Below are 18,212 nucleotides of genomic sequence, written 5' to 3' on the forward strand. Positions count from 1 at the left end.
CGTGGATCAGGCTGATGTTGCAATTGGACATTGAAGCTCAATCCTCTTGATGAAGACAAGAAAGGCGCAGCAGCAGCATTTCAGCTCCATGTGCCGAACGCTTGTGTGTCCCAAATTTAACAGCAGCTGGGACAACAAGAATGCCGGTTCCACCGAGATTTGAACTCGGATCGCTGGATTCAAAGTCCAGAGTGCTCACCATTACACCATGGAACCAAGTGGCTGCCCTGTGCCAGGGCTACAGTCTTTTCTCCAACTCCCCTGGCATTCTCAGTCCCTGCAAGCATCCCTGACTGCACTTGAATGCAATATGTCGTCTGACGGAAAGCAGTGCATCCTTTCAATGGAAGATTTCACCAGCTGCACCGAGTGCAAGAGTGGATCACGTGGCAGGCAGCTGGCATAAGAGTAGCAGTCAGACGGATGGCAATGGAAAGTGATCTGGGCGGAAAATTTTCCTCCTGAATTGGACCTTGTTGTGAAATTGCAGAAGCTGCCCTTTTTGCAAATGGAATCGCGCGGAGTGAGAAAATAAGGTTCCACCGAGATTTGAACTCGGATCGCTGGATTCAGAGCCCAGAGTGCTCACCATTACACCATGGAACCCAGAGGCAACTTTGCCTTTGCAAGCTGTCAATCAGACATAGCTTTCTCTTTTACAAAAGCACAGACGACATCGAACAGAACTGTGGAATGTTTCCTGCGCAGGAAGAGGCCAGACGCAATATCAGCAACCACTTACATCTGCACAGCAGCCTTGGAGTAAGAAAATATCTGCAAGACACTTTGCAGCACTATCCGACATCATTTGCGGCGAGCCTCTTCAGAAGGATATATTTGCACAGCTGATCAAAAGCTTGATCCAATCCTTTGCTTTGAAAGAGCGCCTCAAACAAGGACAAAGAGCGAGAAAGGCCGTCGCTTTTAAGGAGGCAATTGCAGAGCTTAGCGAACAGGCAGCTGAAGGCACGGCCACCGACGCTATAATCGGGGCAGCCAAAGAGTTCAAGATGGGAGGAGCGCAGAGATTCTGCTAGCTTTGAACAGCTGAATGAGCTTACGGCGATACGCAGGGGCGAGGCGGCAAAGGAATTTTAAACAGGCATGGGAATTCGAAAAATCAGCGGTCGTCAGAGCGGTTGACAATGTCGTTGCGCCAACACAGGGTTGCTGGGTGAGCTGCACTAGGTGCCAATTAGGACCTGGGCAGCAGAGATTTCCATGAGCTCGCATTTACGGAGGGTGCAAACCGGAAGGATGTCCGCCGGCGTTTTGGAATAGTCAAGTCCACAGGTAACAGAGGCACGGATGAAGACGTCAGCAGCGGATCAGCTGAGGCAGGGACTTAGTCGCGTGACGTTGCAGAGGTGCAAGTAGGTGTCCTTGCTGATGGACCAGACGTGCGGGTGGCGGACCGGCTAAGGCTCAAGTGGGACACCGAGCTTTCCAATCGTGTGTCTCAGCGTCAGATAGCGGTCGGGAATGGGGATAAAGTCAATGCCTCGGCAACGGGGTTTGTGACGGGGAGCTGCACTGCAAATGGCCATACCTTGCTGAGCCCTCCAAATAGCAATGCATTTTCACGAGCAAATTGCAAGCACTGGACATTGTAATTTCCAGTCTGCATTCCGGCTTAATCTTTTCTCAGGCACACCTTCAGCTTCCCCACTAGTTGTTCTAAAGGTGTGGATGCTGTGCAACTCGGACAGTCCAGGCTGCAGCTTCTAATGTCACTGCTTGTGTTTGCCATTTCTCAGCACACTCTAGTTTGGCACACTTGCCAGATGATCAGTTTATAAACGTTGCAAGGCAGTGAAGCAAGAAACGATGACATGCACATTTGCTCGAGGGCAAGAAGACAATCGTTGTGACGCCTGCATTTGATGAAACCCTCTTGAATTTGTTGAAGCGCCCCTGCTGAATGCAGATTGCAAAGAAATGCTGTGCTCACGCCATTGTCCTGTGCAGTGCAGGCACTGAGGACACGGAACAAGCTGCAACGTCGCTCTGCTGCAGACGTGGATCAGGCTGATGTTGCAATTGGACATTGAAGCTCAATCCTCTTGATGAAGACAAGAAAGGCGCAGCAGCAGCATTTCAGCTCCATGTGCCGAACGCTTGTGTGTCCCAAATTTAACAGCAGCTGGGACAACAAGAATGCCGGTTCCACCGAGATTTGAACTCGGATCGCTGGATTCAAAGTCCAGAGTGCTCACCATTACACCATGGAACCAAGTGGCTGCCCTGTGCCAGGGCTACAGTCTTTTCTCCAACTCCCCTGGCATTCTCAGTCCCTGCAAGCATCCCTGACTGCACTTGAATGCAATATGTCGTCTGACGGAAAGCAGTGCATCCTTTCAATGGAAGATTTCACCAGCTGCACCGAGTGCAAGAGTGGATCACGTGGCAGGCAGCTGGCATAAGAGTAGCAGTCAGACGGATGGCAATGGAAAGTGATCTGGGCGGAAAATTTTCCTCCTGAATTGGACCTTGTTGTGAAATTGCAGAAGCTGCCCTTTTTGCAAATGGAATCGCGCGGAGTGAGAAAATAAGGTTCCACCGAGATTTGAACTCGGATCGCTGGATTCAGAGCCCAGAGTGCTCACCATTACACCATGGAACCCAGAGGCAACTTTTCCTTTGCAAGCTGTCAATCAGACATAGCTTTCTCTTTTACAAAAGCACAGACGACATCGAACAGAACTGTGGAATGTTTCCTGCGCAGGAAGAGGCCAGACGCAATATCAGCAACCACTTACATCTGCACAGCAGCCTTGGAGTAAGAAAATATCTGCAAGACACTTTGCAGCACTATCCGACATCATTTGCGGCGAGCCTCTTCAGAAGGATATATTTGCACAGCTGATCAAAAGCTTGATCCAATCCTTTGCTTTGAAAGAGCGCCTCAAACAAGGACAAAGAGCGAGAAAGGCCGTCGCTTTTAAGGAGGCAATTGCAGAGCTTAGCGAACAGGCAGCTGAAGGCACGGCCACCGACGCTATAATCGGGGCAGCCAAAGAGTTCAAGATGGGAGGAGCGCAGAGATTCTGCTAGCTTTGAACAGCTGAATGAGCTTACGGCGATACGCAGGGGCGAGGCGGCAAAGGAATTTTAAACAGGCATGGGAATTCGAAAAATCAGCGGTCGTCAGAGCGGTTGACAATGTCGTTGCGCCAACACAGGGTTGCTGGGTGAGCTGCACTAGGTGCCAATTAGGACCTGGGCAGCAGAGATTTCCATGAGCTCGCATTTACGGAGGGTGCAAACCGGAAGGATGTCCGCCGGCGTTTTGGAATAGTCAAGTCCACAGGTAACAGAGGCACGGATGAAGACGTCAGCAGCGGATCAGCTGAGGCAGGGACTTAGTCGCGTGACGTTGCAGAGGTGCAAGTAGGTGTCCTTGCTGATGGACCAGACGTGCGGGTGGCGGACCGGCTAAGGCTCAAGTGGGACACCGAGCTTTCCAATCGTGTGTCTCAGCGTCAGATAGCGGTCGGGAATGGGGATAAAGTCAATGCCTCGGCAACGGGCTTTGTGACGGGGAGCTGCACTGCAAATGGCCATACCTTGCTGAGCCCTCCAAATAGCAATGCATTTTCACGAGCAAATTGCAAGCACTGGACATTGTAATTTCCAGTCTGCATTCCGGCTTAATCTTTTCTCAGGCACACCTTCAGCTTCCCCACTAGTTGTTCTCAAGGTGTGGATGCTGTGCAACTCGGACAGTCCAGGCTGCAGCTTCTAATGTCACTGCTTGTGTTTGCCATTTCTCAGCACACTCTAGTTTGGCACACTTGCCAGATGATCAGTTTATAAACGTTGCAAGGCAGTGAAGCAAGAAACGATGACATGCACATTTGCTCGAGGGCAAGAAGACAATCGTTGTGACGCCTGCATTTGATGAAACCCTCTTGAATTTGTTGAAGCGCCCCTGCTGAATGCAGATTGCAAAGAAATGCTGTGCTCACGCCATTGTCCTGTGCAGTGCAGGCACTGAGGACACGGAACAAGCTGCAACGTCGCTCTGCTGCAGACGTGGATCAGGCTGATGTTGCAATTGGACATTGAAGCTCAATCCTCTTGATGAAGACAAGAAAGGCGCAGCAGCAGCATTTCAGCTCCATGTGCCGAACGCTTGTGTGTCCCAAATTTAACAGCAGCTGGGACAACAAGAATGCCGGTTCCACCGAGATTTGAACTCGGATCGCTGGATTCAAAGTCCAGAGTGCTCACCATTACACCATGGAACCAAGTGGCTGCCCTGTGCCAGGGCTACAGTCTTTTCTCCAACTCCCCTGGCATTCTCAGTCCCTGCAAGCATCCCTGACTGCACTTGAATGCAATATGTCGTCTGACGGAAAGCAGTGCATCCTTTCAATGGAAGATTTCACCAGCTGCACCGAGTGCAAGAGTGGATCACGTGGCAGGCAGCTGGCATAAGAGTAGCAGTCAGACGGATGGCAATGGAAAGTGATCTGGGCGGAAAATTTTCCTCCTGAATTGGACCTTGTTGTGAAATTGCAGAAGCTGCCCTTTTTGCAAATGGAATCGCGCGGAGTGAGAAAATAAGGTTCCACCGAGATTTGAACTCGGATCGCTGGATTCAGAGCCCAGAGTGCTCACCATTACACCATGGAACCCAGAGGCAACTTTGCCTTTGCAAGCTGTCAATCAGACATAGCTTTCTCTTTTACAAAAGCACAGACGACATCGAACAGAACTGTGGAATGTTTCCTGCGCAGGAAGAGGCCAGACGCAATATCAGCAACCACTTACATCTGCACAGCAGCCTTGGAGTAAGAAAATATCTGCAAGACACTTTGCAGCACTATCCGACATCATTTGCGGCGAGCCTCTTCAGAAGGATATATTTGCACAGCTGATCAAAAGCTTGATCCAATCCTTTGCTTTGAAAGAGCGCCTCAAACAAGGACAAAGAGCGAGAAAGGCCGTCGCTTTTAAGGAGGCAATTGCAGAGCTTAGCGAACAGGCAGCTGAAGGCACGGCCACCGACGCTATAATCGGGGCAGCCAAAGAGTTCAAGATGGGAGGAGCGCAGAGATTCTGCTAGCTTTGAACAGCTGAATGAGCTTACGGCGATACGCAGGGGCGAGGCGGCAAAGGAATTTTAAACAGGCATGGGAATTCGAAAAATCAGCGGTCGTCAGAGCGGTTGACAATGTCGTTGCGCCAACACAGGGTTGCTGGGTGAGCTGCACTAGGTGCCAATTAGGACCTGGGCAGCAGAGATTTCCATGAGCTCGCATTTACGGAGGGTGCAAACCGGAAGGATGTCCGCCGGCGTTTTGGAATAGTCAAGTCCACAGGTAACAGAGGCACGGATGAAGACGTCAGCAGCGGATCAGCTGAGGCAGGGACTTAGTCGCGTGACGTTGCAGAGGTGCAAGTAGGTGTCCTTGCTGATGGACCAGACGTGCGGGTGGCGGACCGGCTAAGGCTCAAGTGGGACACCGAGCTTTCCAATCGTGTGTCTCAGCGTCAGATAGCGGTCGGGAATGGGGATAAAGTCAATGCCTCGGCAACGGGGTTTGTGACGGGGAGCTGCACTGCAAATGGCCATACCTTGCTGAGCCCTCCAAATAGCAATGCATTTTCACGAGCAAATTGCAAGCACTGGACATTGTAATTTCCAGTCTGCATTCCGGCTTAATCTTTTCTCAGGCACACCTTCAGCTTCCCCACTAGTTGTTCTCAAGGTGTGGATGCTGTGCAACTCGGACAGTCCAGGCTGCAGCTTCTAATGTCACTGCTTGTGTTTGCCATTTCTCAGCACACTCTAGTTTGGCACACTTGCCAGATGATCAGTTTATAAACGTTGCAAGGCAGTGAAGCAAGAAACGATGACATGCACATTTGCTCGAGGGCAAGAAGACAATCGTTGTGACGCCTGCATTTGATGAAACCCTCTTGAATTTGTTGAAGTGCCCCTGCTGAATGCAGATTGCAAAGAAATGCTGTGCTCACGCCATTGTCCTGTGCAGTGCAGGCACTGAGGACACGGAACAAGCTGCAACGTCGCTCTGCTGCAGACGTGGATCAGGCTGATGTTGCAATTGGACATTGAAGCTCAATCCTCTTGATGAAGACAAGAAAGGCGCAGCAGCAGCATTTCAGCTCCATGTGCCGAACGCTTGTGTGTCCCAAATTTAACAGCAGCTGGGACAACAAGAATGCCGGTTCCACCGAGATTTGAACTCGGACCGCTGGATTCAAAGTCCAGAGTGCTCACCATTACACCATGGAACCAAGTGGCTGTCCTGTGCCAGGGCTACAGTCTTTTCTCCAACTCCCCTGGCATTCTCAGTCCCTGCAAGCATCCCTGACTGCACTTGAATGCAATATGTCGTCTGACGGAAAGCAGTGCATCCTTTCAATGGAAGATTTCACCAGCTGCACCGAGTGCAAGAGTGGATCACGTGGCAGGCAGCTGGCATAAGAGTAGCAGTCAGACGGATGGCAATGGAAAGTGATCTGGGCGGAAAATTTTCCTCCTGAATTGGACCTTGTTGTGAAATTGCAGAAGCTGCCCTTTTTGCAAATGGAATCGCGCGGAGTGAGAAAATAAGGTTCCACCGAGATTTGAACTCGGATCGCTGGATTCAGAGCCCAGAGTGCTCACCATTACACCATGGAACCCAGAGGCAACTTTGCCTTTGCAAGTTGTCAATCAGACATAGCTTTCTCTTTTACAAAAGCACAGACGACATCGAACAGAACTGTGGAATGTTTCCTGCGCAGGAAGAGGCCAGACGCAATATCAGCAACCACTTACATCTGCACAGCAGCCTTGGAGTAAGAAAATATCTGCAAGACACTTTGCAGCACTATCCGACATCATTTGCGGCGAGCCTCTTCAGAAGGATATATTTGCACAGCTGATCAAAAGCTTGATCCAATCCTTTGCTTTGAAAGAGCGCCTCAAACAAGGACAAAGAGCGAGAAAGGCCGTCGCTTTTAAGGAGGCAATTGCAGAGCTTAGCGAACAGGCAGCTGAAGGCACGGCCACCGACGCTATAATCGGGGCAGCCAAAGAGTTCAAGATGGGAGGAGCGCAGAGATTCTGCTAGCTTTGAACAGCTGAATGAGCTTACGGCGATACGCAGGGGCGAGGCGGCAAAGGAATTTTAAACAGGCATGGGAATTCGAAAAATCAGCGGTCGTCAGAGCGGTTGACAATGTCGTTGCGCCAACACAGGGTTGCTGGGTGAGCTGCACTAGGTGCCAATTAGGACCTGGGCAGCAGAGATTTCCATGAGCTCGCATTTACGGAGGGTGCAAACCGGAAGGATGTCCGCCGGCGTTTTGGAATAGTCAAGTCCACAGGTAACAGAGGCACGGATGAAGACGTCAGCAGCGGATCAGCTGAGGCAGGGACTTAGTCGCGTGACGTTGCAGAGGTGCAAGTAGGTGTCCTTGCTGATGGACCAGACGTGCGGGTGGCGGACCGGCTAAGGCTCAAGTGGGACACCGAGCTTTCCAATCGTGTGTCTCAGCGTCAGATAGCGGTCGGGAATGGGGATAAAGTCAATGCCTCGGCAACGGGGTTTGTGACGGGGAGCTGCACTGCAAATGGCCATACCTTGCTGAGCCCTCCAAATAGCAATGCATTTTCACGAGCAAATTGCAAGCACTGGACATTGTAATTTCCAGTCTGCATTCCGGCTTAATCTTTTCTCAGGCACACCTTCAGCTTCCCCACTAGTTGTTCTAAAGGTGTGGATGCTGTGCAACTCGGACAGTCCAGGCTGCAGCTTCTAATGTCACTGCTTGTGTTTGCCATTTCTCAGCACACTCTAGTTTGGCACACTTGCCAGATGATCAGTTTATAAACGTTGCAAGGCAGTGAAGCAAGAAACGATGACATGCACATTTGCTCGAGGGCAAGAAGACAATCGTTGTGACGCCTGCATTTGATGAAACCCTCTTGAATTTGTTGAAGCGCCCCTGCTGAATGCAGATTGCAAAGAAATGCTGTGCTCACGCCATTGTCCTGTGCAGTGCAGGCACTGAGGACACGGAACAAGCTGCAACGTCGCTCTGCTGCAGACGTGGATCAGGCTGATGTTGCAATTGGACATTGAAGCTCAATCCTCTTGATGAAGACAAGAAAGGCGCAGCAGCAGCATTTCAGCTCCATGTGCCGAACGCTTGTGTGTCCCAAATTTAACAGCAGCTGGGACAACAAGAATGCCGGTTCCACCGAGATTTGAACTCGGATCGCTGGATTCAAAGTCCAGAGTGCTCACCATTACACCATGGAACCAAGTGGCTGCCCTGTGCCAGGGCTACAGTCTTTTCTCCAACTCCCCTGGCATTCTCAGTCCCTGCAAGCATCCCTGACTGCACTTGAATGCAATATGTCGTCTGACGGAAAGCAGTGCATCCTTTCAATGGAAGATTTCACCAGCTGCACCGAGTGCAAGAGTGGATCACGTGGCAGGCAGCTGGCATAAGAGTAGCAGTCAGACGGATGGCAATGGAAAGTGATCTGGGCGGAAAATTTTCCTCCTGAATTGGACCTTGTTGTGAAATTGCAGAAGCTGCCCTTTTTGCAAATGGAATCGCGCGGAGTGAGAAAATAAGGTTCCACCGAGATTTGAACTCGGATCGCTGGATTCAGAGCCCAGAGTGCTCACCATTACACCATGGAACCCAGAGGCAACTTTGCCTTTGCAAGTTGTCAATCAGACATAGCTTTCTCTTTTACAAAAGCACAGACGACATCGAACAGAACTGTGGAATGTTTCCTGCGCAGGAAGAGGCCAGACGCAATATCAGCAACCACTTACATCTGCACAGCAGCCTTGGAGTAAGAAAATATCTGCAAGACACTTTGCAGCACTATCCGACATCATTTGCGGCGAGCCTCTTCAGAAGGATATATTTGCACAGCTGATCAAAAGCTTGATCCAATCCTTTGCTTTGAAAGAGCGCCTCAAACAAGGACAAAGAGCGAGAAAGGCCGTCGCTTTTAAGGAGGCAATTGCAGAGCTTAGCGAACAGGCAGCTGAAGGCACGGCCACCGACGCTATAATCGGGGCAGCCAAAGAGTTCAAGATGGGAGGAGCGCAGAGATTCTGCTAGCTTTGAACAGCTGAATGAGCTTACGGCGATACGCAGGGGCGAGGCGGCAAAGGAATTTTAAACAGGCATGGGAATTCGAAAAATCAGCGGTCGTCAGAGCGGTTGACAATGTCGTTGCGCCAACACAGGGTTGCTGGGTGAGCTGCACTAGGTGCCAATTAGGACCTGGGCAGCAGAGATTTCCATGAGCTCGCATTTACGGAGGGTGCAAACCGGAAGGATGTCCGCCGGCGTTTTGGAATAGTCAAGTCCACAGGTAACAGAGGCACGGATGAAGACGTCAGCAGCGGATCAGCTGAGGCAGGGACTTAGTCGCGTGACGTTGCAGAGGTGCAAGTAGGTGTCCTTGCTGATGGACCAGACGTGCGGGTGGCGGACCGGCTAAGGCTCAAGTGGGACACCGAGCTTTCCAATCGTGTGTCTCAGCGTCAGATAGCGGTCGGGAATGGGGATAAAGTCAATGCCTCGGCAACGGGGTTTGTGACGGGGAGCTGCACTGCAAATGGCCATACCTTGCTGAGCCCTCCAAATAGCAATGCATTTTCACGAGCAAATTGCAAGCACTGGACATTGTAATTTCCAGTCTGCATTCCGGCTTAATCTTTTCTCAGGCACACCTTCAGCTTCCCCACTAGTTGTTCTAAAGGTGTGGATGCTGTGCAACTCGGACAGTCCAGGCTGCAGCTTCTAATGTCACTGCTTGTGTTTGCCATTTCTCAGCACACTCTAGTTTGGCACACTTGCCAGATGATCAGTTTATAAACGTTGCAAGGCAGTGAAGCAAGAAACGATGACATGCACATTTGCTTGAGGGCAAGAAGACAATCGTTGTGACGCCTGCATTTGATGAAACCCTCTTGAATTTGTTGAAGCGCCCCTGCTGAATGCAGATTGCAAAGAAATGCTGTGCTCACGCCATTGTCCTGTGCAGTGCAGGCACTGAGGACACGGAACAAGCTGCAACGTCGCTCTGCTGCAGACGTGGATCAGGCTGATGTTGCAATTGGACATTGAAGCTCAATCCTCTTGATGAAGACAAGAAAGGCGCAGCAGCAGCATTTCAGCTCCATGTGCCGAACGCTTGTGTGTCCCAAATTTAACAGCAGCTGGGACAACAAGAATGCCGGTTCCACCGAGATTTGAACTCGGATCGCTGGATTCAAAGTCCAGAGTGCTCACCATTACACCATGGAACCAAGTGGCTGCCCTGTGCCAGGGCTACAGTCTTTTCTCCAACTCCCCTGGCATTCTCAGTCCCTGCAAGCATCCCTGACTGCACTTGAATGCAATATGTCGTCTGACGGAAAGCAGTGCATCCTTTCAATGGAAGATTTCACCAGCTGCACCGAGTGCAAGAGTGGATCACGTGGCAGGCAGCTGGCATAAGAGTAGCAGTCAGACGGATGGCAATGGAAAGTGATCTGGGCGGAAAATTTTCCTCCTGAATTGGACCTTGTTGTGAAATTGCAGAAGCTGCCCTTTTTGCAAATGGAATCGCGCGGAGTGAGAAAATAAGGTTCCACCGAGATTTGAACTCGGATCGCTGGATTCAGAGCCCAGAGTGCTCACCATTACACCATGGAACCCAGAGGCAACTTTGCCTTTGCAAGTTGTCAATCAGACATAGCTTTCTCTTTTACAAAAGCACAGACGACATCGAACAGAACTGTGGAATGTTTCCTGCGCAGGAAGAGGCCAGACGCAATATCAGCAACCACTTACATCTGCACAGCAGCCTTGGAGTAAGAAAATATCTGCAAGACACTTTGCAGCACTATCCGACATCATTTGCGGCGAGCCTCTTCAGAAGGATATATTTGCACAGCTGATCAAAAGCTTGATCCAATCCTTTGCTTTGAAAGAGCGCCTCAAACAAGGACAAAGAGCGAGAAAGGCCGTCGCTTTTAAGGAGGCAATTGCAGAGCTTAGCGAACAGGCAGCTGAAGGCACGGCCACCGACGCTATAATCGGGGCAGCCAAAGAGTTCAAGATGGGAGGAGCGCAGAGATTCTGCTAGCTTTGAACAGCTGAATGAGCTTACGGCGATACGCAGGGGCGAGGCGGCAAAGGAATTTTAAACAGGCATGGGAATTCGAAAAATCAGCGGTCGTCAGAGCGGTTGACAATGTCGTTGCGCCAACACAGGGTTGCTGGGTGAGCTGCACTAGGTGCCAATTAGGACCTGGGCAGCAGAGATTTCCATGAGCTCGCATTTACGGAGGGTGCAAACCGGAAGGATGTCCGCCGGCGTTTTGGAATAGTCAAGTCCACAGGTAACAGAGGCACGGATGAAGACGTCAGCAGCGGATCAGCTGAGGCAGGGACTTAGTCGCGTGACGTTGCAGAGGTGCAAGTAGGTGTCCTTGCTGATGGACCAGACGTGCGGGTGGCGGACCGGCTAAGGCTCAAGTGGGACACCGAGCTTTCCAATCGTGTGTCTCAGCGTCAGATAGCGGTCGGGAATGGGGATAAAGTCAATGCCTCGGCAACGGGGTTTGTGACGGGGAGCTGCACTGCAAATGGCCATACCTTGCTGAGCCCTCCAAATAGCAATGCATTTTCACGAGCAAATTGCAAGCACTGGACATTGTAATTTCCAGTCTGCATTCCGGCTTAATCTTTTCTCAGGCACACCTTCAGCTTCCCCACTAGTTGTTCTAAAGGTGTGGATGCTGTGCAACTCCGACAGTCCAGGCTGCAGCTTCTAATGTCACTGCTTGTGTTTGCCATTTCTCAGCACACTCTAGTTTGGCACACTTGCCAGATGATCAGTTTATAAACGTTGCAAGGCAGTGAAGCAAGAAACGATGACATGCACATTTGCTCGAGGGCAAGAAGACAATCGTTGTGACGCCTGCATTTGATGAAACCCTCTTGAATTTGTTGAAGCGCCCCTGCTGAATGCAGATTGCAAAGAAATGCTGTGCTCACGCCATTGTCCTGTGCAGTGCAGGCACTGAGGACACGGAACAAGCTGCAACGTCGCTCTGCTGCAGACGTGGATCAGGCTGATGTTGCAATTGGACATTGAAGCTCAATCCTCTTGATGAAGACAAGAAAGGCGCAGCAGCAGCATTTCAGCTCCATGTGCCGAACGCTTGTGTGTCCCAAATTTAACAGCAGCTGGGACAACAAGAATGCCGGTTCCACCGAGATTTGAACTCGGATCGCTGGATTCAAAGTCCAGAGTGCTCACCATTACACCATGGAACCAAGTGGCTGCCCTGTGCCAGGGCTACAGTCTTTTCTCCAACTCCCCTGGCATTCTCAGTCCCTGCAAGCATCCCTGACTGCACTTGAATGCAATATGTCGTCTGACGGAAAGCAGTGCATCCTTTCAATGGAAGATTTCACCAGCTGCACCGAGTGCAAGAGTGGATCACGTGGCAGGCAGCTGGCATAAGAGTAGCAGTCAGACGGATGGCAATGGAAAGTGATCTGGGCGGAAAATTTTCCTCCTGAATTGGACCTTGTTGTGAAATTGCAGAAGCTGCCCTTTTTGCAAATGGAATCGCGCGGAGTGAGAAAATAAGGTTCCACCGAGATTTGAACTCGGATCGCTGGATTCAGAGCCCAGAGTGCTCACCATTACACCATGGAACCCAGAGGCAACTTTGCCTTTGCAAGCTGTCAATCAGACATAGCTTTCTCTTTTACAAAAGCACAGACGACATCGAACAGAACTGTGGAATGTTTCCTGCGCAGGAAGAGGCCAGACGCAATATCAGCAACCACTTACATCTGCACAGCAGCCTTGGAGTAAGAAAATATCTGCAAGACACTTTGCAGCACTATCCGACATCATTTGCGGCGAGCCTCTTCAGAAGGATATATTTGCACAGCTGATCAAAAGCTTGATCCAATCCTTTGCTTTGAAAGAGCGCCTCAAACAAGGACAAAGAGCGAGAAAGGCCGTCGCTTTTAAGGAGGCAATTGCAGAGCTTAGCGAACAGGCAGCTGAAGGCACGGCCACCGACGCTATAATCGGGGCAGCCAAAGAGTTCAAGATGGGAGGAGCGCAGAGATTCTGCTAGCTTTGAACAGCTGAATGAGCTTACGGCGATACGCAGGGGCGAGGCGGCAAAGGAATTTTAAACAGGCATGGGAATTCGAAAAATCAGCGGTCGTCAGAGCGGTTGACAATGTCGTTGCGCCAACACAGGGTTGCTGGGTGAGCTGCACTAGGTGCCAATTAGGACCTGGGCAGCAGAGATTTCCATGAGCTCGCATTTACGGAGGGTGCAAACCGGAAGGATGTCCGCCGGCGTTTTGGAATAGTCAAGTCCACAGGTAACAGAGGCACGGATGAAGACGTCAGCAGCGGATCAGCTGAGGCAGGGACTTAGTCGCGTGACGTTGCAGAGGTGCAAGTAGGTGTCCTTGCTGATGGACCAGACGTGCGGGTGGCGGACCGGCTAAGGCTCAAGTGGGACACCGAGCTTTCCAATCGTGTGTCTCAGCGTCAGATAGCGGTCGGGAATGGGGATAAAGTCAATGCCTCGGCAACGGGGTTTGTGACGGGGAGCTGCACTGCAAATGGCCATACCTTGCTGAGCCCTCCAAATAGCAATGCATTTTCACGAGCAAATTGCAAGCACTGGACATTGTAATTTCCAGTCTGCATTCCGGCTTAATCTTTTCTCAGGCACACCTTCAGCTTCCCCACTAGTTGTTCTAAAGGTGTGGATGCTGTGCAACTCGGACAGTCCAGGCTGCAGCTTCTAATGTCACTGCTTGTGTTTGCCATTTCTCAGCACACTCTAGTTTGGCACACTTGCCAGATGATCAGTTTATAAACGTTGCAAGGCAGTGAAGCAAGAAACGATGACATGCACATTTGCTCGAGGGCAAGAAGACAATCGTTGTGACGCCTGCATTTGATGAAACCCTCTTGAATTTGTTGAAGCGCCCCTGCTGAATGCAGATTGCAAAGAAATGCTGTGCTCACGCCATTGTCCTGTGCAGTGCAGGCACTGAGGACACGGAACAAGCTGCAACGTCGCTCTGCTGCAGACGTGGATCAGGCTGATGTTGCAATTGGACATTGAAGCTCAATCCTCTTGATGAAGACAAGAAAGGCGCAGCAGCAGCATTTCAGCTCCATGTGCCGAACGCTTGTGTGTCCCAAATTTAACAGCAGCTGGGACAACAAGAATGCCGGTTCCACCGAGATTTGAACTCGGATCGCTGGATTCAAAGTCCAGAGTGCTCACCATTACACCATGGAACCAAGTGGCTGCCCTGTGCCAGGGCTACAGTCTTTTCTCCAACTCCCCTGGCATTCTCAGTCCCTGCAAGCATCCCTGACTGCACTTGAATGCAATATGTCGTCTGACGGAAAGCAGTGCATCCTTTCAATGGAAGATTTCACCAGCTGCACCGAGTGCAAGAGTGGATCACGTGGCAGGCAGCTGGCATAAGAGTAGCAGTCAGACGGATGGCAATGGAAAGTGATCTGGGCGGAAAATTTTCCTCCTGAATTGGACCTTGTTGTGAAATTGCAGAAGCTGCCCTTTTTGCAAATGGAATCGCGCGGAGTGAGAAAATAAGGTTCCACCGAGATTTGAACTCGGATCGCTGGATTCAGAGCCCAGAGTGCTCACCATTACACCATGGAACCCAGAGGCAACTTTTCCTTTGCAAGCTGTCAATCAGACATAGCTTTCTCTTTTACAAAAGCACAGACGACATCGAACAGAACTGTGGAATGTTTCCTGCGCAGGAAGAGGCCAGACGCAATATCAGCAACCACTTACATCTGCACAGCAGCCTTGGAGTAAGAAAATATCTGCAAGACACTTTGCAGCACTATCCGACATCATTTGCGGCGAGCCTCTTCAGAAGGATATATTTGCACAGCTGATCAAAAGCTTGATCCAATCCTTTGCTTTGAAAGAGCGCCTCAAACAAGGACAAAGAGCGAGAAAGGCCGTCGCTTTTAAGGAGGCAATTGCAGAGCTTAGCGAACAGGCAGCTGAAGGCACGGCCACCGACGCTATAATCGGGGCAGCCAAAGAGTTCAAGATGGGAGGAGCGCAGAGATTCTGCTAGCTTTGAACAGCTGAATGAGCTTACGGCGATACGCAGGGGCGAGGCGGCAAAGGAATTTTAAACAGGCATGGGAATTCGAAAAATCAGCGGTCGTCAGAGCGGTTGACAATGTCGTTGCGCCAACACAGGGTTGCTGGGTGAGCTGCACTAGGTGCCAATTAGGACCTGGGCAGCAGAGATTTCCATGAGCTCGCATTTACGGAGGGTGCAAACCGGAAGGATGTCCGCCGGCGTTTTGGAATAGTCAAGTCCACAGGTAACAGAGGCACGGATGAAGACGTCAGCAGCGGATCAGCTGAGGCAGGGACTTAGTCGCGTGACGTTGCAGAGGTGCAAGTAGGTGTCCTTGCTGATGGACCAGACGTGCGGGTGGCGGACCGGCTAAGGCTCAAGTGGGACACCGAGCTTTCCAATCGTGTGTCTCAGCGTCAGATAGCGGTCGGGAATGGGGATAAAGTCAATGCCTCGGCAACGGGGTTTGTGACGGGGAGCTGCACTGCAAATGGCCATACCTTGCTGAGCCCTCCAAATAGCAATGCATTTTCACGAGCAAATTGCAAGCACTGGACATTGTAATTTCCAGTCTGCATTCCGGCTTAATCTTTTCTCAGGCACACCTTCAGCTTCCCCACTAGTTGTTCTAAAGGTGTGGATGCTGTGCAACTCGGACAGTCCAGGCTGCAGCTTCTAATGTCACTGCTTGTGTTTGCCATTTCTCAGCACACTCTAGTTTGGCACACTTGCCAGATGATCAGTTTATAAACGTTGCAAGGCAGTGAAGCAAGAAACGATGACATGCACATTTGCTCGAGGGCAAGAAGACAATCGTTGTGACGCCTGCATTTGATGAAACCCTCTTGAATTTGTTGAAGCGCCCCTGCTGAATGCAGATTGCAAAGAAATGCTGTGCTCACGCCATTGTCCTGTGCAGTGCAGGCACTGAGGACACGGAACAAGCTGCAACGTCGCTCTGCTGCAGACGTGGATCAGGCTGATGTTGCAATTGGACATTGAAGCTCAATCCTCTTGATGAAGACAAGAAAGGCGCAGCAGCAGCATTTCAGCTCCATGTGCCGAACGCTTGTGTGTCCCAAATTTAACAGCAGCTGGGACAACAAGAATGCCGGTTCCACCGAGATTTGAACTCGGATCGCTGGATTCAAAGTCCAGAGTGCTCACCATTACACCATGGAACCAAGTGGCTGCCCTGTGCCAGGGCTACAGTCTTTTCTCCAACTCCCCTGGCATTCTCAGTCCCTGCAAGCATCCCTGACTGCACTTGAATGCAATATGTCGTCTGACGGAAAGCAGTGCATCCTTTCAATGGAAGATTTCACCAGCTGCACCGAGTGCAAGAGTGGATCACGTGGCAGGCAGCTGGCATAAGAGTAGCAGTCAGACGGATGGCAATGGAAAGTGATCTGGGCGGAAAATTTTCCTCCTGAATTGGACCTTGTTGTGAAATTGCAGAAGCTGCCCTTTTTGCAAATGGAATCGCGCGGAGTGAGAAAATAAGGTTCCACCGAGATTTGAACTCGGATCGCTGGATTCAGAGCCCAGAGTGCTCACCATTACACCATGGAACCCAGAGGCAACTTTGCCTTTGCAAGTTGTCAATCAGACATAGCTTTCTCTTTTACAAAAGCACAGACGACATCGAACAGAACTGTGGAATGTTTCCTGCGCAGGAAGAGGCCAGACGCAATATCAGCAACCACTTACATCTGCACAGCAGCCTTGGAGTAAGAAAATATCTGCAAGACACTTTGCAGCACTATCCGACATCATTTGCGGCGAGCCTCTTCAGAAGGATATATTTGCACAGCTGATCAAAAGCTTGATCCAATCCTTTGCTTTGAAAGAGCGCCTCAAACAAGGACAAAGAGCGAGAAAGGCCGTCGCTTTTAAGGAGGCAATTGCAGAGCTTAGCGAACAGGCAGCTGAAGGCACGGCCACCGACGCTATAATCGGGGCAGCCAAAGAGTTCAAGATGGGAGGAGCGCAGAGATTCTGCTAGCTTTGAACAGCTGAATGAGCTTACGGCGATACGCAGGGGCGAGGCGGCAAAGGAATTTTAAACAGGCATGGGAATTCGAAAAATCAGCGGTCGTCAGAGCGGTTGACAATGTCGTTGCGCCAACACAGGGTTGCTGGGTGAGCTGCACTAGGTGCCAATTAGGACCTGGGCAGCAGAGATTTCCATGAGCTCGCATTTACGGAGGGTGCAAACCGGAAGGATGTCCGCCGGCGTTTTGGAATAGTCAAGTCCACAGGTAACAGAGGCACGGATGAAGACGTCAGCAGCGGATCAGCTGAGGCAGGGACTTAGTCGCGTGACGTTGCAGAGGTGCAAGTAGGTGTCCTTGCTGATGGACCAGACGTGCGGGTGGCGGACCGGCTAAGGCTCAAGTGGGACACCGAGCTTTCCAATCGTGTGTCTCAGCGTCAGATAGCGGTCGGGAATGGGGATAAAGTCAATGCCTCGGCAACGGGGTTTGTGACGGGGAGCTGCACTGCAAATGGCCATACCTTGCTGAGCCCTCCAAATAGCAATGCATTTTCACGAGCAAATTGCAAGCACTGGACATTGTAATTTCCAGTCTGCATTCCGGCTTAATCTTTTCTCAGGCACACCTTCAGCTTCCCCACTAGTTGTTCTAAAGGTGTGGATGCTGTGCAACTCGGACAGTCCAGGCTGCAGCTTCTAATGTCACTGCTTGTGTTTGCCATTTCTCAGCACACTCTAGTTTGGCACACTTGCCAGATGATCAGTTTATAAACGTTGCAAGGCAGTGAAGCAAGAAACGATGACATGCACATTTGCTCGAGGGCAAGAAGACAATCGTTGTGACGCCTGCATTTGATGAAACCCTCTTGAATTTGTTGAAGCGCCCCTGCTGAATGCAGATTGCAAAGAAATGCTGTGCTCACGCCATTGTCCTGTGCAGTGCAGGCACTGAGGACACGGAACAAGCTGCAACGTCGCTCTGCTGCAGACGTGGATCAGGCTGATGTTGCAATTGGACATTGAAGCTCAATCCTCTTGATGAAGACAA

At 50.8% G+C, this 18,212-nt stretch overlaps 18 non-coding genes across 18 annotated transcripts; all 18 read right to left on the reverse strand.

Annotated features, from left to right (window-relative positions):
* Window positions 1-144: 144 nt before the first annotated feature.
* On the reverse strand, window positions 145-216 carry trnaq-uug (transfer RNA glutamine (anticodon UUG)). The gene has a single exon. It is a non-coding gene; the product is annotated as a tRNA-Gln (tRNA).
* A 318-nt stretch (window positions 217-534) lies between these two features.
* Window positions 535-606, reverse strand: trnaq-cug (transfer RNA glutamine (anticodon CUG)). The gene has a single exon. It is a non-coding gene; the product is annotated as a tRNA-Gln (tRNA).
* A 1,555-nt stretch (window positions 607-2,161) lies between these two features.
* trnaq-uug (transfer RNA glutamine (anticodon UUG)) lies at window positions 2,162-2,233 on the reverse strand. Its single transcript has one exon. It is a non-coding gene; the product is annotated as a tRNA-Gln (tRNA).
* Window positions 2,234-2,551: 318 nt separating this feature from the next.
* Window positions 2,552-2,623, reverse strand: trnaq-cug (transfer RNA glutamine (anticodon CUG)). The gene has a single exon. It is a non-coding gene; the product is annotated as a tRNA-Gln (tRNA).
* Window positions 2,624-4,178: 1,555 nt separating this feature from the next.
* On the reverse strand, window positions 4,179-4,250 carry trnaq-uug (transfer RNA glutamine (anticodon UUG)). Its single transcript has one exon. It is a non-coding gene; the product is annotated as a tRNA-Gln (tRNA).
* Window positions 4,251-4,568: 318 nt separating this feature from the next.
* trnaq-cug (transfer RNA glutamine (anticodon CUG)) lies at window positions 4,569-4,640 on the reverse strand. Its single transcript has one exon. It is a non-coding gene; the product is annotated as a tRNA-Gln (tRNA).
* A 1,555-nt stretch (window positions 4,641-6,195) lies between these two features.
* On the reverse strand, window positions 6,196-6,267 carry trnaq-uug (transfer RNA glutamine (anticodon UUG)). The gene has a single exon. It is a non-coding gene; the product is annotated as a tRNA-Gln (tRNA).
* A 318-nt stretch (window positions 6,268-6,585) lies between these two features.
* Window positions 6,586-6,657, reverse strand: trnaq-cug (transfer RNA glutamine (anticodon CUG)). The gene has a single exon. It is a non-coding gene; the product is annotated as a tRNA-Gln (tRNA).
* Window positions 6,658-8,212: 1,555 nt separating this feature from the next.
* On the reverse strand, window positions 8,213-8,284 carry trnaq-uug (transfer RNA glutamine (anticodon UUG)). The gene has a single exon. It is a non-coding gene; the product is annotated as a tRNA-Gln (tRNA).
* Window positions 8,285-8,602: 318 nt separating this feature from the next.
* trnaq-cug (transfer RNA glutamine (anticodon CUG)) lies at window positions 8,603-8,674 on the reverse strand. The gene has a single exon. It is a non-coding gene; the product is annotated as a tRNA-Gln (tRNA).
* Window positions 8,675-10,229: 1,555 nt separating this feature from the next.
* On the reverse strand, window positions 10,230-10,301 carry trnaq-uug (transfer RNA glutamine (anticodon UUG)). Its single transcript has one exon. It is a non-coding gene; the product is annotated as a tRNA-Gln (tRNA).
* Window positions 10,302-10,619: 318 nt separating this feature from the next.
* On the reverse strand, window positions 10,620-10,691 carry trnaq-cug (transfer RNA glutamine (anticodon CUG)). The gene has a single exon. It is a non-coding gene; the product is annotated as a tRNA-Gln (tRNA).
* A 1,555-nt stretch (window positions 10,692-12,246) lies between these two features.
* trnaq-uug (transfer RNA glutamine (anticodon UUG)) lies at window positions 12,247-12,318 on the reverse strand. Its single transcript has one exon. It is a non-coding gene; the product is annotated as a tRNA-Gln (tRNA).
* A 318-nt stretch (window positions 12,319-12,636) lies between these two features.
* trnaq-cug (transfer RNA glutamine (anticodon CUG)) lies at window positions 12,637-12,708 on the reverse strand. Its single transcript has one exon. It is a non-coding gene; the product is annotated as a tRNA-Gln (tRNA).
* Window positions 12,709-14,263: 1,555 nt separating this feature from the next.
* On the reverse strand, window positions 14,264-14,335 carry trnaq-uug (transfer RNA glutamine (anticodon UUG)). The gene has a single exon. It is a non-coding gene; the product is annotated as a tRNA-Gln (tRNA).
* A 318-nt stretch (window positions 14,336-14,653) lies between these two features.
* Window positions 14,654-14,725, reverse strand: trnaq-cug (transfer RNA glutamine (anticodon CUG)). The gene has a single exon. It is a non-coding gene; the product is annotated as a tRNA-Gln (tRNA).
* Window positions 14,726-16,280: 1,555 nt separating this feature from the next.
* Window positions 16,281-16,352, reverse strand: trnaq-uug (transfer RNA glutamine (anticodon UUG)). The gene has a single exon. It is a non-coding gene; the product is annotated as a tRNA-Gln (tRNA).
* Window positions 16,353-16,670: 318 nt separating this feature from the next.
* On the reverse strand, window positions 16,671-16,742 carry trnaq-cug (transfer RNA glutamine (anticodon CUG)). Its single transcript has one exon. It is a non-coding gene; the product is annotated as a tRNA-Gln (tRNA).
* Between the last annotated feature and the right edge of the window lie 1,470 nt (window positions 16,743-18,212).

The sequence above is a fragment of the Heterodontus francisci genome, chromosome 48 (assembly GCF_036365525.1).
Source record: "Heterodontus francisci isolate sHetFra1 chromosome 48, sHetFra1.hap1, whole genome shotgun sequence".
Lineage (NCBI taxonomy): Eukaryota > Metazoa > Chordata > Chondrichthyes > Heterodontiformes > Heterodontidae > Heterodontus > Heterodontus francisci.